The sequence below is a fragment of the Cyanistes caeruleus genome, unplaced genomic scaffold (assembly GCF_971803275.1).
Source record: "Cyanistes caeruleus unplaced genomic scaffold, bCyaCae1.hap1.1 HAP1_SCAFFOLD_117, whole genome shotgun sequence".
Lineage (NCBI taxonomy): Eukaryota > Metazoa > Chordata > Aves > Passeriformes > Paridae > Cyanistes > Cyanistes caeruleus.
In genome coordinates this window covers 561,184-574,960 of record NW_028255917.1, presented here as the reverse complement: position 1 = coordinate 574,960, position 13,777 = coordinate 561,184, and positions in this window count along the sequence as shown.

The following is a 13,777-nucleotide window of genomic DNA, read 5'->3' as shown; positions in this document are numbered from 1 at the left end:
CACCCAATCTCCACAAATTTCCACAAAATCTAAGAAAATACCTCAAAATTCTTCATGTCTCTCCAAAATCCCTGAAAATTGCAGAAACTTTCCACAAAATCTCCACACATTTCCAAAAAATCTAAGAAAATCCTACAAAATTGAAGAAAAATCCCACACTATTCTCTAAATGTTCTGAAGTCCCTACCAAATTCCAGAGACATCCCACAAAATCCCCACAAATTTCCACCAAGTCTAAGAAAAATCCCACAAAATGCTTCAAGTCTCCTCAAAATGTTTCAAGATTCCAGAAAAAGTCCCACAAAATTCCCTAAATCTTCTCAAAACCCTACCAAATTCCAGAAACATCCCACAAAATCTCAACAAATTTCCACAAAATCTAAGAAAAATCTCATAAAATTCTTCAAGTCTCCTTTTAAAATCCCTCAAAATTCCAGAGAATCCCACAAAATTCCAGTAAAATCGAATGAAATTGTTGGCATTCAGGAACACAGATGATTTTTCCCCATGGCTGCTGTGGGGAGTGTGGCCATTATCTGAGCACAAAGCTGCAAGCTGCTATCTTTCCCTGCCTTTAGTGGCAGCCTGTGGTGAAACTGAGCAGCGGCACAAAGTGCAGGCCAGGCAGGGAGCGGCCTGGCCCGGCAGCCCCGCTGTGCAAGGCCCAGCCAAGCCTCTGAGAAGGGGCTCCTGGCACTTGCCAGTCTCCATCCTCCCCGGGAAGCGCAGAGCTGCGGCCAGCCCCGCTCCCCTCCCGTGGCCTTGGCTGGCCTGGGGGGAAGGAGGCTGAAGCCGAGCCCTGCTACCTCTTCAAAAGGCGCAAAGCAAAGAGAGCCAAGAGAAATTGCCGGCCTTAGGGCTTCAAGTGCTGTTCCCAGCTTGATGGCACTTTGCAATGGGCAAAACTGCTGGCACTTCTCAGCAATGGCCTCTTATGGGCCAGGAGAAAAACTCCTCTCGGCCTCCAGCAGCTTCAACTTCCTTAGGTCTTTGTTTTTTGAAATGTCAGTCCATCACATGTGGCATTTTGAGAAAATGTAGGAAATTTTGTGGGAATTTTGTGGAAGTTTCTGGAATTTCTCTGGAATTTTGTGGGATTTTTGTGGAATTTTGTGTATTTTTTGTGGAATTTTGCGGGATATTGCAGAGATTTATGGAATTTTGTGGAAGTTTTGTGGAATTTTGTGGGATTTTGAGGTGGTTTAGGGAATTTTGTGGAGTTTTTCTGGAATTTTGTTGGACTTTGAGATAATTTACAGAATTTAGTTAAGGTTTTTTGTAGGGTGCATTTTATGGACTATTTGTGGAATTTTTCAAAGTTTTCAGGAATTTTGTGGAATTTTCTGAAATTTAGTGGGATTTTGAGGAGATTTCAAGAATTTTGAGGGAATTTGTTGGATGTTGTGGGAATTTGAAGAGATTTAGGGAATTTTGTTGGGTTTTTTGTGGAATTTTGTGCATTTTTTCAAGAATTTTGTGGGATTTAAGGAAAAATTAAAGCATTATGGGGTTTTTCCAGTACTTTTTGTGGAATTCTTCTGCAATTTCGTGGATTTTTTCGGCAATTTGTGAGATTTAAACAAAGTTTAGGGAATTTTGTGGAATTTTTCTGCCATTTTATGGGATTTTTGTGGGAATTTTGTCAGATTTTACTGGAATTTTTTGGGATTTTTTTATTAATGGAGAAGACAATGGATATTTTGCCAAACCTCCTTTCAAACAACAATACATTGATCAGCACGACAGAAAAGAGGAAAAGAAAATATTCCCCAGTTAGAACAGAGCCAGAGACCCACCATTTTCCCCTCCACTTTCATTTCTTTTCTCCATTTAGAGGCAAACCTTCCGTCTCCAAAAGCTTCCATCTCTCACTTCCTGATGCCGTTTGCCACCCTTTAGCCTCGACCCCCACGGATCTGAGTGCTGTCCATGTGGGGCTGGGGATGCTCAGCCTGGAAAGAGAAGGGGCTGGGGAGGCCTCCCTGCAGCTCTAGGAAAGATGGGCACAGAGAGGAGAAGGCTTTCAACTGCAGGAGTGAGATTGAAGTTGGATCTAATGCAGCTGCTCTTTTCCACTCAGGCTGCTGGGCCACTGGCCCAGGCTGGGCACAGAGGCTGGGGATGCTCCATCCTTGGCAACATCCAAGGCCAGCTGGGAGCAGGGCTCTGAGCAACCTGTTCTGGGGGAAGATTGCTCAGCTTGGAACAAGATGGTCTTTAGGGTCCCTTCCAAGCCCAAGCACCCAGGGATTCCATCATTCTAGCATCTCCCTTGTCCACTTCAGCCTGGGCCTGGGCTCCTGGCACTGATGTCACAGTGCACGCTCCAGCTAGAACTTCCAGCATCCAGCAACGGCCACAACACAACCCTTGGCTCCTTGTGTCAGCACGCTCTTCACCCTGCTCCAGGCCTACCCCTGTCACCTTGTTGTCACCTGCTCCCTCATACCCCCAGCAGTCCCCAAAGCTCCCCGTTGTGTGCATTTTGCTCTCCATCCCTGCAGGATGTCTGCATTTGCTCCAAAGAAGGTATGGTACTATTCCACGGAGGTGGACACCCCGCAGCTGCCTGGCTGGGCTGGAGCTCTGTGGGATAGTGTGGGAAAAGGACCCCACTGGGAGATTTTGCTACCTCTGCAGGCTGTCACAGACACAGAGGAGGAGATGGAGGTGGATACACAGATGGATACCGAAGAGAAAATGGAAGTGGATGGAGAGGAGACGGGAGAGGAAGAGATGGATGTGGATGTGACAGAGGAAGAAATGGAGGTGGACGTGGAAGACAATATTGAGGAGATGGATATTGATGTAAAAGACGAGGAGGAGGACATGGTGTAGGGATGAAGAGCGATGCCAGCAGCAGAACAGGCAGGTGCTCCCCACAGGCAGAGTGGGTCCCCTGCTGCCAGCCTGGGGCTGGGCTGGGCACTCCCTGCTCAGGGACACGCTAGCCCATGCACTGGATTCTGCTGGCCATCCCTGGCCTGGCCTGGGCTTGCTTTGGGCCACACAAGCCCTGTTCCAGTGCCTGGGCCACAGCCCCCAGCCCCAGCCAGCCTCACTTCTGGCAGCAGAGTCCCACTGTGCCAGTGTCCCAGCCTGGCAGCACATGGAACACCCCTCCATGCCTGACTGCACTGACCGTGCTACTTGTTTTCCTTCCAGGACTGAGGCACATCCCGGACACAGATGCCACCCTGCTGTATATACGTTTTACAGTTGTTGTGTTCTGATAGACGTTTTAGGGTTTGCTGTAGTGTTCTGTAAATACATTTCATGTAGTTTTGTTAGATATGTTCTTAGGTAAATAGGTTCTATAGTTTATTGTTGTTGTTGTTACCAAGGCTTGGATGTCCCTGCGGGAGCTGGCACAGCCACCCCAGGAGTGGGCTCCCTGTGCACAGGGGGTCCCACTGACAGAGCTCACCCTCTCCTTGCAGTTTCTCTGCACACACTTGGTAGCTGGAGGGGCAAATCCCAGTGGGCCCTGTCCCATGGCATCCCACATGGGAGCAGGGCTCAGCCTCATCCATGGCTCTTCCCTGGCTAGCCCCAGGGCTAAGGAGGCTGCACTGGGCTGTGGGCAGCCTGCTTCCTGGGCACCCTGAGGGGCTGGAGCCAGCCTGGAGGGAGCCTCAGCACAGGGGCCTCTGGCCCACATGCACCAAGATTTCCTTTGGAAGCCCCCTCTCTCACCACACTCTGCTACAAGCACAACATCAATTGTTCCTCCTAGTTAAAGGGGAGACCTTAATTGGCACAAACTTGTCCCTTGGACTTTCTAGCCCAGCAAATGTCAGCACTTGTAATCCCTGTTCTGCACTCCCTGCTCGGGCACCAAAACATTGGAACCTGCCAGAACATCTTGAATTAGCACCAACCTGCAGAGAGCTACAGGGGGAGAACAACCCCCAACCACACAGGGACATTGATGGGCTGAGGCAGAGCTGAAACTAAAGTATTTTAATGCCAAGAGACAGGATTTTTTATTGCTGAATTCATTCTCCCAGGAGAAGAATGAAAGCTTTGTCTCCTCACCTGCCACACATGTCTATTGCCAAGGTTTGCTTCTGAGTTATGACTGATTTTTATTCATCTCTTCAGAACTCTGACGCTCTTCCTGCCTAAGGTGCAGAGATGATATTTCAGCTATTTCAGAGCCAGGTGAGCTCAGCACAGCTTGGGCAACACGCAGAATTTCCAGACCCACAGATTCAGGCCATGCAAACTGATACTTTTTCATCTCTGTGCAAAGATCACTGCAAGGATGTCATGATGTACCACACACTGCTCAGAGCTGTCCCTTCTATCCAGCTCTCCCCAGTCACTTCACACACTTCACTCCAAGCACTTTCTGATAGAGTTCAGTAGCACATGGGATTTCATCCTGGCTTTTCTTCCTTTTCTCCTGAGCTGTCTCCAGACACAGTGTGTGGGCACTGCAGCAGCATGAACGTGGCACCTCCCTGACACTGAGATTCATGTCACAACTTTTCATCCAAAGCAGCAAAGAAATGATTCCCACTGGCTCCCACACGGCTCCCTGGCAACTTGGTGCTGCTGCAGCTCCAGCACCAGCCCTGGTACACAGCAATTTCAGGAGGAGACACACCAAAGGAATCAGCCATTCCCAGAGAAGAAACATCTGTTTGCATGGCCCAAATCCCCACAACACTGCAGACTGTGGTGACCCTGCACACTCTGCATTTGCACTTCAGCCTCTGTGCCTCACTTTTCCTCTCACTAAAGTCCCCCCAGTTTCCCTCATGCTCACATTCCCAAGAGAATTCAAAGCAGCATTAGGAGCAGGGAGTGATGATGGGAGCTGTCCCAAGGCTCAACAAAATTTCTCAGGCCTGACAATTCTAGCCAAGGACAGAGGAAAAACCTGCATGGAAGAGGTGTGAAATCAAAGCAGTCATCAAATTTAGGTAGAATGAGAGAAGCTAAAGAGGTTTTCAATGTTTGCAACAAGATTAGCAGCTCCAGGCACAGGAGGGATGCGACATTTTCCCCACTGTAACAACTCTGGGATGCAAATTGCATCTCAAATCCTTCTCCCCAGCTCTGGGACTTGTTCAGCCACCCACATTGTGCTGAATTTTACAAGCAAAGTGGAAGCTGGTCAGAGAGATGGCTTGCAAATCCAAATCACAGAGGACAGCTTGGAAGCAGCAGCCAGAGCAAAGAGAGGCAGAGCCTGGCCCTGGGGTGCAGCACAATGTTGTGGTTTAGATTTGCTAATTTCGTTTCCCAGCCAACGCACCAAATAAATGTTATGGTTTTAAAGCAGTAGCTAAAAAATTACAAGAAAACTTACTTATTTCTTGCTGTGAGATATACATTAGAACAAGAGCAAAAGAGACTTAAAAGGAATAAAGAAAGTTTTTTAACAGAACTACAAGAATAAGAAAACCAGAATAACTTCCAGAAAACCTCTTTCTCCCCCACTACCCAACCATTCCTTTGTTCACATGACAACATAGAGACAAAAAACTTTTAACTTTGGTGTTTAAAACACTCCCAATTCCTGCTAGAGTCTTTTCATCAGCTTTGTAGAGAAACAGAAGTCTTCTGCTAATCTATGGAGTTTTTCGCAAGAAAACCATTTCTGTTATAGTTTTCTATTTCTCTGATGCCAGCTGCCTGGAAAAAATCTGTCAGCAGTTCACTCCTCCCATTTCACATCACTCTGAGGTTATGGGTCAAATGAGTCTTGGGATGTCATTTTTAAGGATGAGTTATTCAAAGGCAAAAGTTCTCGTCATCTGTCTCTGTGAGCTTCTCTGGAAACAGAAGTTTTCTCTTTGCCTCTCAAAAGGCTACAAATCTTCAACTATTACTTTTCCCTCTGTTTCAGTATCTCACAGCATCACAATTACTCCACCTCTTGCTCAAAATCCACACTTTGAACACTCCATTCCTCCCAATATATTCTATCATGAATTAAAGGAGCTCTTTTTCAGAACACTGTTGTCCATCTCCATAGCTTTAACAGAAAAATATTTCAGTTTAATTAAAGCATCTCCTTATTCTCTCTTCCCCATCTAAAACTTAACTCTTTTCTTCACTGTTTTTGATGGTTTTATCATGTCTTCTTCATGTTATCTCTCTCTCTCTCTCATCCTTCTCTCTCTCTCAGAAAAAGAGTAATCTGCAAGTCTCATCCAGGTAGTAAAAGAGTTAAAGTCTTGGAAAGCTGCAGATGTTGATGGTGTCAGGTTTCAGTCCAGCAGCAGAAACTGCAAACCAAGCCAGGCCGGCCGGCTCCGTTTCTCCCCCCCCCGCCCTCTGCGGCCTTGTCCGGCCTGGAGGGGGGAGGAGGCCGAGACAGAGCCTGTTACCTCGTCAGAAGCCAGAAACCAAAGAGAACAAGAGAGCCCTGGCTTTACATCTTAAGGTGGTGTTCACAAGTTGATCTCACTTTTCAATGGTCAAAACTGCTGTCAGTTCTTAGAAATGACCAATAATTGGTCACAAGAAAAGACTCCCATCAGCCTCTCGCAGCTTCAACTTCCTCCCAGCTCCCAAAGCTGTCTTAAAGGTAAAGTCACCCCATGACACACCTGTCTTCCAAAACAAAGACAGATGGGGAGTTTCTCCATCCTCCTTACCTTTGCAGGGCCGGTAGAGGTCTTGGTTCCGCATGCTCTTTTTGTGGGGCTTTTTGTGTCTGTCCCCCTCCACTATGGGGGGGCTCGAGTTGTGTCTGTGCCCCTCCGACTTAGGGGGACAGGGGATATTTGCTGCCCCCTTTCTGCTTCTGGGAAGCCTGTGTGGGCTCTTTGTCCCCCTCTGATTTGGGGGGTGCCAGTGTTGTCACCATCCTGGCAGCCCCCAACCGCTCTTTGACCTTTTCCAGACCAAGGGTGTTCTCTGTCCCGTTGCAATTTGTGGGGCTGGCACAGGCACCTCCTCTTTGGGGGGGCTGGCAGTCTCCCCTTCCCACTCGCACTTGGGGGCTACTCTGGGCTCCATTAATCTCTTATTTTGGGGGGGTTGGGTATTTATCTCCCTTCAGTTTGGGGGGCCCAGGGATCATCTCCATCCTCCTCCAGTTTTGAGGGGCCTGGGAGTAGTCTCTGCCTCTCACCGATTTGGGGGGACTGGTGCAGGCTCCACCCTGCTCTGATTTTGAGGGACAACCTGGAGGAAAAGCATCAAAAGCTTGACAAAGGCTGAAGGGAACGCTCTGATTACCCCATTTGCCAAGAGGTTCCCTTAGCTGAAGTTGCTAACAAGGACCAGAATTGCCAGCCCGCAGTGGGTTTCGGGTTGTTTTATTTCCTGGGCCCTCAGTCCTGCGTGGGACACGGGAACTGGCTGCTGCAGAGGCTGCGGCAAGGCATCAGAAATGCCCGCCCAACACCCAAGGATGGTAGAAGATCTGCTCCAGCACTGGCCGGTCCATGGGGTGCTTGGACAAACAGCAGCGGATCAGATGTTGGCACTCTGGGGAGAGAAGGCAGAAAGCAGCGCTCACTTGCAGAAGGCTCCTGCCCAGCTGCTCCCAGTGCCTGCAGAAGCCGGGCCACGCTGCGTGTGCTCGGAGCTGCCCTGGGCGGGAGAGCGGCACGGCAGGATAAGCCGTGGCCTTGATTGGGAGGTGGCCCCTGCCTGGACCCACCACCGCTGTTTGGCATCCCCGGGCCCGCCGTGCTGGGCCTCGCACGCTGAGCCCACACCCGCTGCCCGTGGCCATGTCCCACCCTCGGCCCCGGCCATATCCCTGCTTGCCACAGCCCGCTCTGTCCCGCTGTCCCCGCTCACTCACCAGCTCGTCCCACGGCAGGACCGTGTCCTGGGCCACGCACTTGATGGCCACCTGCAAGCCGTGGAGAGAGGGGGGCTGAGCTGAAGCCTGGCTCCAGGACACTTGCTGCTCCTCCACCTGCTCCTGAGATGGCTCCCCTGGATCAGGCTGGGCTCACACTTGGACCTGTGGGCTTTCCCTGGCCATGTCAGTGGTCAGGGTTGCACCCGTGTTCTTGAGGTTCAAGGGTCCAAGGGAGCTGGGAGACCTGTCCCTGGGCTCTGCACCTTCTGCAGGCTGACAGGTCTGGCTGAGCCTCTCTGAGGGATGGAGGCTGTCAGAGATAGCGGAGGCTCCTGGCACCATGGACATTCTCTGACAGCCTGAGCTTCTTGCATGGGTGGCAGGTGTTTTCTGCTGTGCCATCCTTGCAAGGGTTGATGCTCTCCCAGGGATGGTGAATCTTGCTGGGAGCAGCCTCCTGAAGGGATGGCAGCTTCTGGAGAAGCTGGGCGAGCCACAGCAGGACACGTGGCCTCACTTCATCAGCTTCTCCAGTTCTTTCCACATCGCCTGCCACATCCCAAAGAAGAGCGGCACAGATGTCCCACTGAATGCCCAGTGCTGGATCATCACTTCCTGCAGCTCTTGGGCCACTGCCATGCAGGGACTGCAGCTGCAGGAGCTCTCCAGAGGGCTTGCAGGAGCACCTGGCCGCTTGCGAGGGGTCGCCCGAGGCCTGGAGAACCTGGGAGCTGCAGGGGCTGCTCGGTTCCTCCATGAGCCTCTGGGCCTAACCCTGGGGCGCTTCCATCTCCTCCTCGTCTGCTGCCTCTATGGTTTCCAGTGGCCAATGGCCCACCAGCCACAGCAACCAGCAGCAGGACAAGTGCAGGCATCGGGATGCCACCGTCACACATGGCTACGGCACGTCCCATGGTGACTGCACTGGCAGCTGCGGGGGCTGGCCCGGTTTATATAGGGCTGGCGTGGTGATGTCACAATGCTGTGGCCAGGACAGCTGTGTGACATCATGGCCCTGCATCACCCCAGCGCTCAGCTCCTTTGTGACATCACGGCCCCACCCAATTCAGGGATCACACAACTGGCTCATCCCTGAAGATGAACATGGCCAGGAAAAGCCTGGAAATAAGAACCGGAGCTCAGCCCCTTGCAATGAATCCTTCCCTGGAGCAAGTGGCAGCACATCAGGAAGAGTGCTGCTGCCACCTGTGTCAAGCCCCAGCTCCCAGAATGCTGCAGCGGCACCAACTTCAAACAACCACTACTCTGTGCTGGAGAAGATCCCCCAGAGACAAAGGGAGGAGAAGTTCCTCTGTCTCTGGGGAGATCTCCTGAAATGTCTGGCAAGGACTGCAAGAGTTTTTTCTTAGCAGCTCACCAACTTCTGCAGAGCCTCTGTTGTAAATCAATCAGGATATTCCAAAGAGCGCTCATTCTTGTCCCACTGCTCTGGTCTTGACTGCCATAGGGTTCCTTTCTTCCCAATAGCTGGCACATGCTGCGTTTGGATTCAAGATGGGAATGCTGTGGTTCAGTCAGGGGTGGTTTGTTTTCTGCTGAGCAGGGCTTGCCCTTTTCCAGGACTTTGCAGTGTCCCTTGGTATAATGCATGTTTTCCACTGGGAAGGGATGGGTGAGATGCAAAGAGGGATGGAAAGAATGCATTAGAAAACCTGCACTGTGTCTGTGTCCGTGTTTGTCAGGTGACCATCCACATCCTGGAAGGGGATGATGTAATTTCTACATTTTTTTTATAAATGTATTTAACAAGTCAATTTTTCTTGTGTCTCACATTTTTGGCCACCTTCATCTTCAGCTGAGCTTTCACTGCACCAAATTTCTTGCTACAGTGGCAAGAAGCATCTCTGTATTCTTCTCCTGACCTTCATTCCTTGTCCTCTACCCGTCCCATCCCGCACCAGGGAGCGGGGACCTTCCTGGGGCAGATGCAGGAGGATATCCAGGACAGTCCTTGCCTGGGACGGGTGTCAAGGAGATCCAGGAGGGTTCAGTGTCCAGCTCTAAGTCCTGGGACACCCTATGCCGTGCTCCCAACAGCCCCGATTTTCAGGAAGGAGCCACAGCAGCCTCCTGGCCATCCATGGATTTTTCTCCCAGGAATTCACTGTGGAGCTTGTTTCTGTTTTCCTGCTCTTTCTGAGCTCCTGTCCACATGGCATGGAGCTGGAAGAGGTGGGAGGGGGCAGAACACACAGCTGGGGAACTCTTGAGGGCTGCTGTGTTTCTGGCACCCTGCTTTCCTCCTCTCCCTTTCGTGTAGCTGTGGGCCGGGACGGAGCATTTTTCTGCGGGAGCTCCCGGTGCCCTGGATCCCTGCCCTGAAAGGGGAGGGCCTAGAGACGGCATCTCTGCCCTGCCCCACGCAGCCAGGCTGTCCCACAGAGCTCCTGCAAAGCCCTGCTCCTGCCCGCCAGGGCATTAATTAGCGAGGTTTTAATGAGGGAGGAAGGAACGGCGTTCATTAGGGAGGGGATGGCGGGGAGCCGCTCCGAGCCGAGGGGGCGAGGCCTGAGCGGGGGGGCGGGGCCAGCACTGAGGGGAAAAAGGGCGGCAAAAGGCTCAGCCCTGCTGAGGGGAAACGTCCGGAAGAAGACAGAGTGAAATTGTTGGGGAAAAGGGAGACATGCACCCCGAACGGTGGCTGGGGAAAGCTCCACACATTCCAGCCTGCATAGCCCAGCCCCAAACCCAGGGGAAGCCCTGGCTAAAATCCAGGATAAACAGTGCTGAGGATCCAAGGAATCAGAGCCATGATCTGTGTGGAGAGTGTCCCTGACAGGAGCAACGTGAATGGAAGTGAGCGAGGCTGGGGCAGGAGGGTCAGAGCGAGCAGAGAAGGGGGAGCCTCTGTCCATGGCAAGGCCCAGGGCAGCCCTGTCCCAGCAAGTGAGCAGGGAGCGGATCCTTGAGCTGCTGCACGTTTGTGCTGCTTTCGCTCAGCCGGGAACCCCCTCATTGCCCGGGGGGAGCTGGTGGCAGTGGGGAGTGGGAGAGGAAAGAAGCGGAACACAAGGATCTGTCCTACAGCCACATGGACTGCAATGCTGTGTTCATGGGCTGTGCCAAATGGCTGCCCTGTTGGGAACAGAACCAGAAACCTCCACCAACATCCTAATTTACTGCTCTAGGGAAAGAAAAAATTCCCAACTTTAATATCAGGGAGGATAATTTAATATCTCCTTGGCATCTGGAGATCTATTATCTGAATCCAGTCATGAGTTTCCTTCAGGTCTCACCCTCGGGACCAGTTAAAAGACAGTGGGGTTAAACTCTTTCCCACTTGTTAAATCTGGATCATCCTGTTCTGTGAGGGGCTTTCTTGGTTGCCACAGCCTTAACTTGCTGTGAGGCTTTAAGGATTAGAGAGCCTCCTACTCTCCTCACTTACCATTAAAGCCGTGGCTGCACAAGTTTGCAAACAATGGGGCCACCTCTCGCCAAGTGGTCTAACATTTTAGAAAAAGGGGCCATTGGTCTTCAAGAACTGCCCTGTAGTGTTTTGCACTAGAACTCCTTTGGCCTGCTTCTGTTCAACACCCACATAAAATTCAAATTCTTTTTCCCTGTTTGGAAGGGCTAGGGCAGGTTCTTCAGTTCATCTGCTGTTTAAGACTTCAAAATTCTGACAGTAGTTTTGCCCATTGAAAAGTGACATCAGCCTGTGAACACCACCCTTTAAAAGTTAATCCCGGGAATTTCTCTTTCTCTTTGGTTTCTGGCTTTTGAAGAGGTCACAGGGCTCCGGTTCAGCCTCCTCCCCCCCAGGTCTGACAAGGGCACGGGAGGAGCAGGGCTGGCCAGAGTTCTGCGGTTCCCAGCGGGGGATGGAGACTGTGAAGTGACAGGACCCCCTTCCCAGAGGGAAGTACTCCCATCTGTACTACTGGACTGCCCTGATTGTCAATCTTTGACTTCTTCAAAGGGTCATTGCTAAACAAAACCTTGGTTTTGCCTGCTGACATTGCTGGTCAGGCAGTGTCCCAGGAGATGCTCTTGATGGTTTCCTCTTTTCCTGGTCATGGCACTGGAGGAGGTCCAGGCCCAGGTGATGCCACTGAAGGAAATGTGCCCTCATCCCAGGGACGCTCAACACGGACTCCCCCAGCCCCTCAGTGCCCCGCTGCTGGTCACAGCAGCCCCTGCCTGGCTCCTGCCACCCACACTCTGGTCAGCCCTGCCTGCTCCTGGACATGGGGCTCAGCCAGGGCTGGTGCTGTGTGGGCTTTGCTGGTGGTACCAGCCAGACACTGGGGTGAGAGCTCCATCTCTTTATTGGAACAGAAGAGCTGTGCTGGGCCCTGCCCTGGCAGGAGGGACCCACCTTCAGTCCAGGCCACAGAGCAGGGCGGGTCCCTTCAGGGACACAGGGCCTTGCTGTGGGTGGTGGCAGCATCTGCACAGCAGCAAGCTGGTAATGCAGCTGTGACAGGGACATTGGGCATGGGCATGGAGATGTGAAATGTGTGGTGCAGGTGTCCCTGAGGGAGGTGTTTGGCCTTTCTCGTGAAGCTGCAGAGGGGCACCTATTGAGAGAGGAGATGGCTGAGGTCCCAGCTGCAGCTGGCACACAGGGACCCTCCTGCACAGCGGGAGATTCTCACTGTGCTCAAAGATTCCCTCTGAAGCCTAAGAGGGGAGCTTGTCAGAAGTCCCGAAAAATATCTGGGGAAAGGTCTTAGGTTAGTTGTTGAGACTAGGTACAAATCTCCAGCGGGAAAAGAGCCTCTCCAGTAGGCTGGGTGTTTTGGGGTGTCTTAGTTCTTCCTAGAATAAAGATTACCAATTGATTGCAATTTCAGTTTTTATTCTAGAAGTGTAAAAATGTTCCGAGATTTTCTGAATTCTAAAACTACCTTGAAAAATCATGAACTACTATGGAAATAATAGTCTATAATTGTAGATTTCTTTCTACAAAAAATATTTCTAAATATTTCTAAAAATTTCATATTTCTAAAAATGAAAAGCAAAGGCAAAACGAGGTCGCCTTTTCAGAATTCTAACACTCATTTGAAAAATCCTAAACAACTGTGAATATTGGGAAGAAACATTTGGGGATTACTTGCTACCAACAATATCTCTAAAGGGTTCTAAAAATTTCTAATTTCTACAAATGAAAAACAAAGTCAACATGGTGCCCCATGCCCGGCTGCTGCCTGCCCAGCCAAGGCTGTGGCCAGCCAAGCAGCTGTGCCAGTGCTGGTGGTACCAGCCAGAGCCCAGAGCAGAAGCCCAAAGGTGTTGCTCAAGCCCTTCCCTGGCAGGAGGGGCCCACATTCAGGCCTGGCCAGGCACCAGGGCCAGCACCTGCAGGGACAGAGGGTCCTGTTCTGGGTGGTGGCGGCACAGCAATAAGCTGAAAATGGAGCTGTGGCAGGGACAATGGACACTGGCTTGCAGATGGAGAATGACAGGTGCAGGTCTCCCAGACTAACGTGTTTGGCAGGACATCTGAAGGTGCAGAGGTGCTCCTGTGGAGAGAGGAGGTGGCTGAGGCCCCCAGCTGCCGCTGGCACGCAGGGACCCTCCTGCACAGCAGGGCCCAGAGCGGCCAAGGCTCCCCAGCACGGCTGGAGCTGCTGGCACAGCTTGGCCCAGCTGGACAGCTGCCCCTCAAGGCCCCGGCGAGCAGGGGATGGCTCTGGGCAGGGTCCCTGGCCAGGAGCGGGCCCCAGAGCGCCTCTGCCTTTCAAGGGCAATCTCGTCCCCGCTCTTTCTCCTGCCCACCTTGCTTTGCCTCTGCCCGCTGCTCCTGGGGCTGCTCTTGGCCAGGCAGCCTCAGTGGGAGCCAGCACTGGCTGCAGCCCCAGCGGGCTCCCCAGGACAAGGCCCAGCAATTAAGAGGCCAATTAAAGGCCTGGGCAGCAGCAGAACTCTTGGCAGAGTTATTTGGACAACCAATGACTATCTACAGGTCCACAGCAGCCTCACTGGGAATGTTTCTATTCTACAATAGACTTTCAAAAGAAGCTGTTTGAGGGA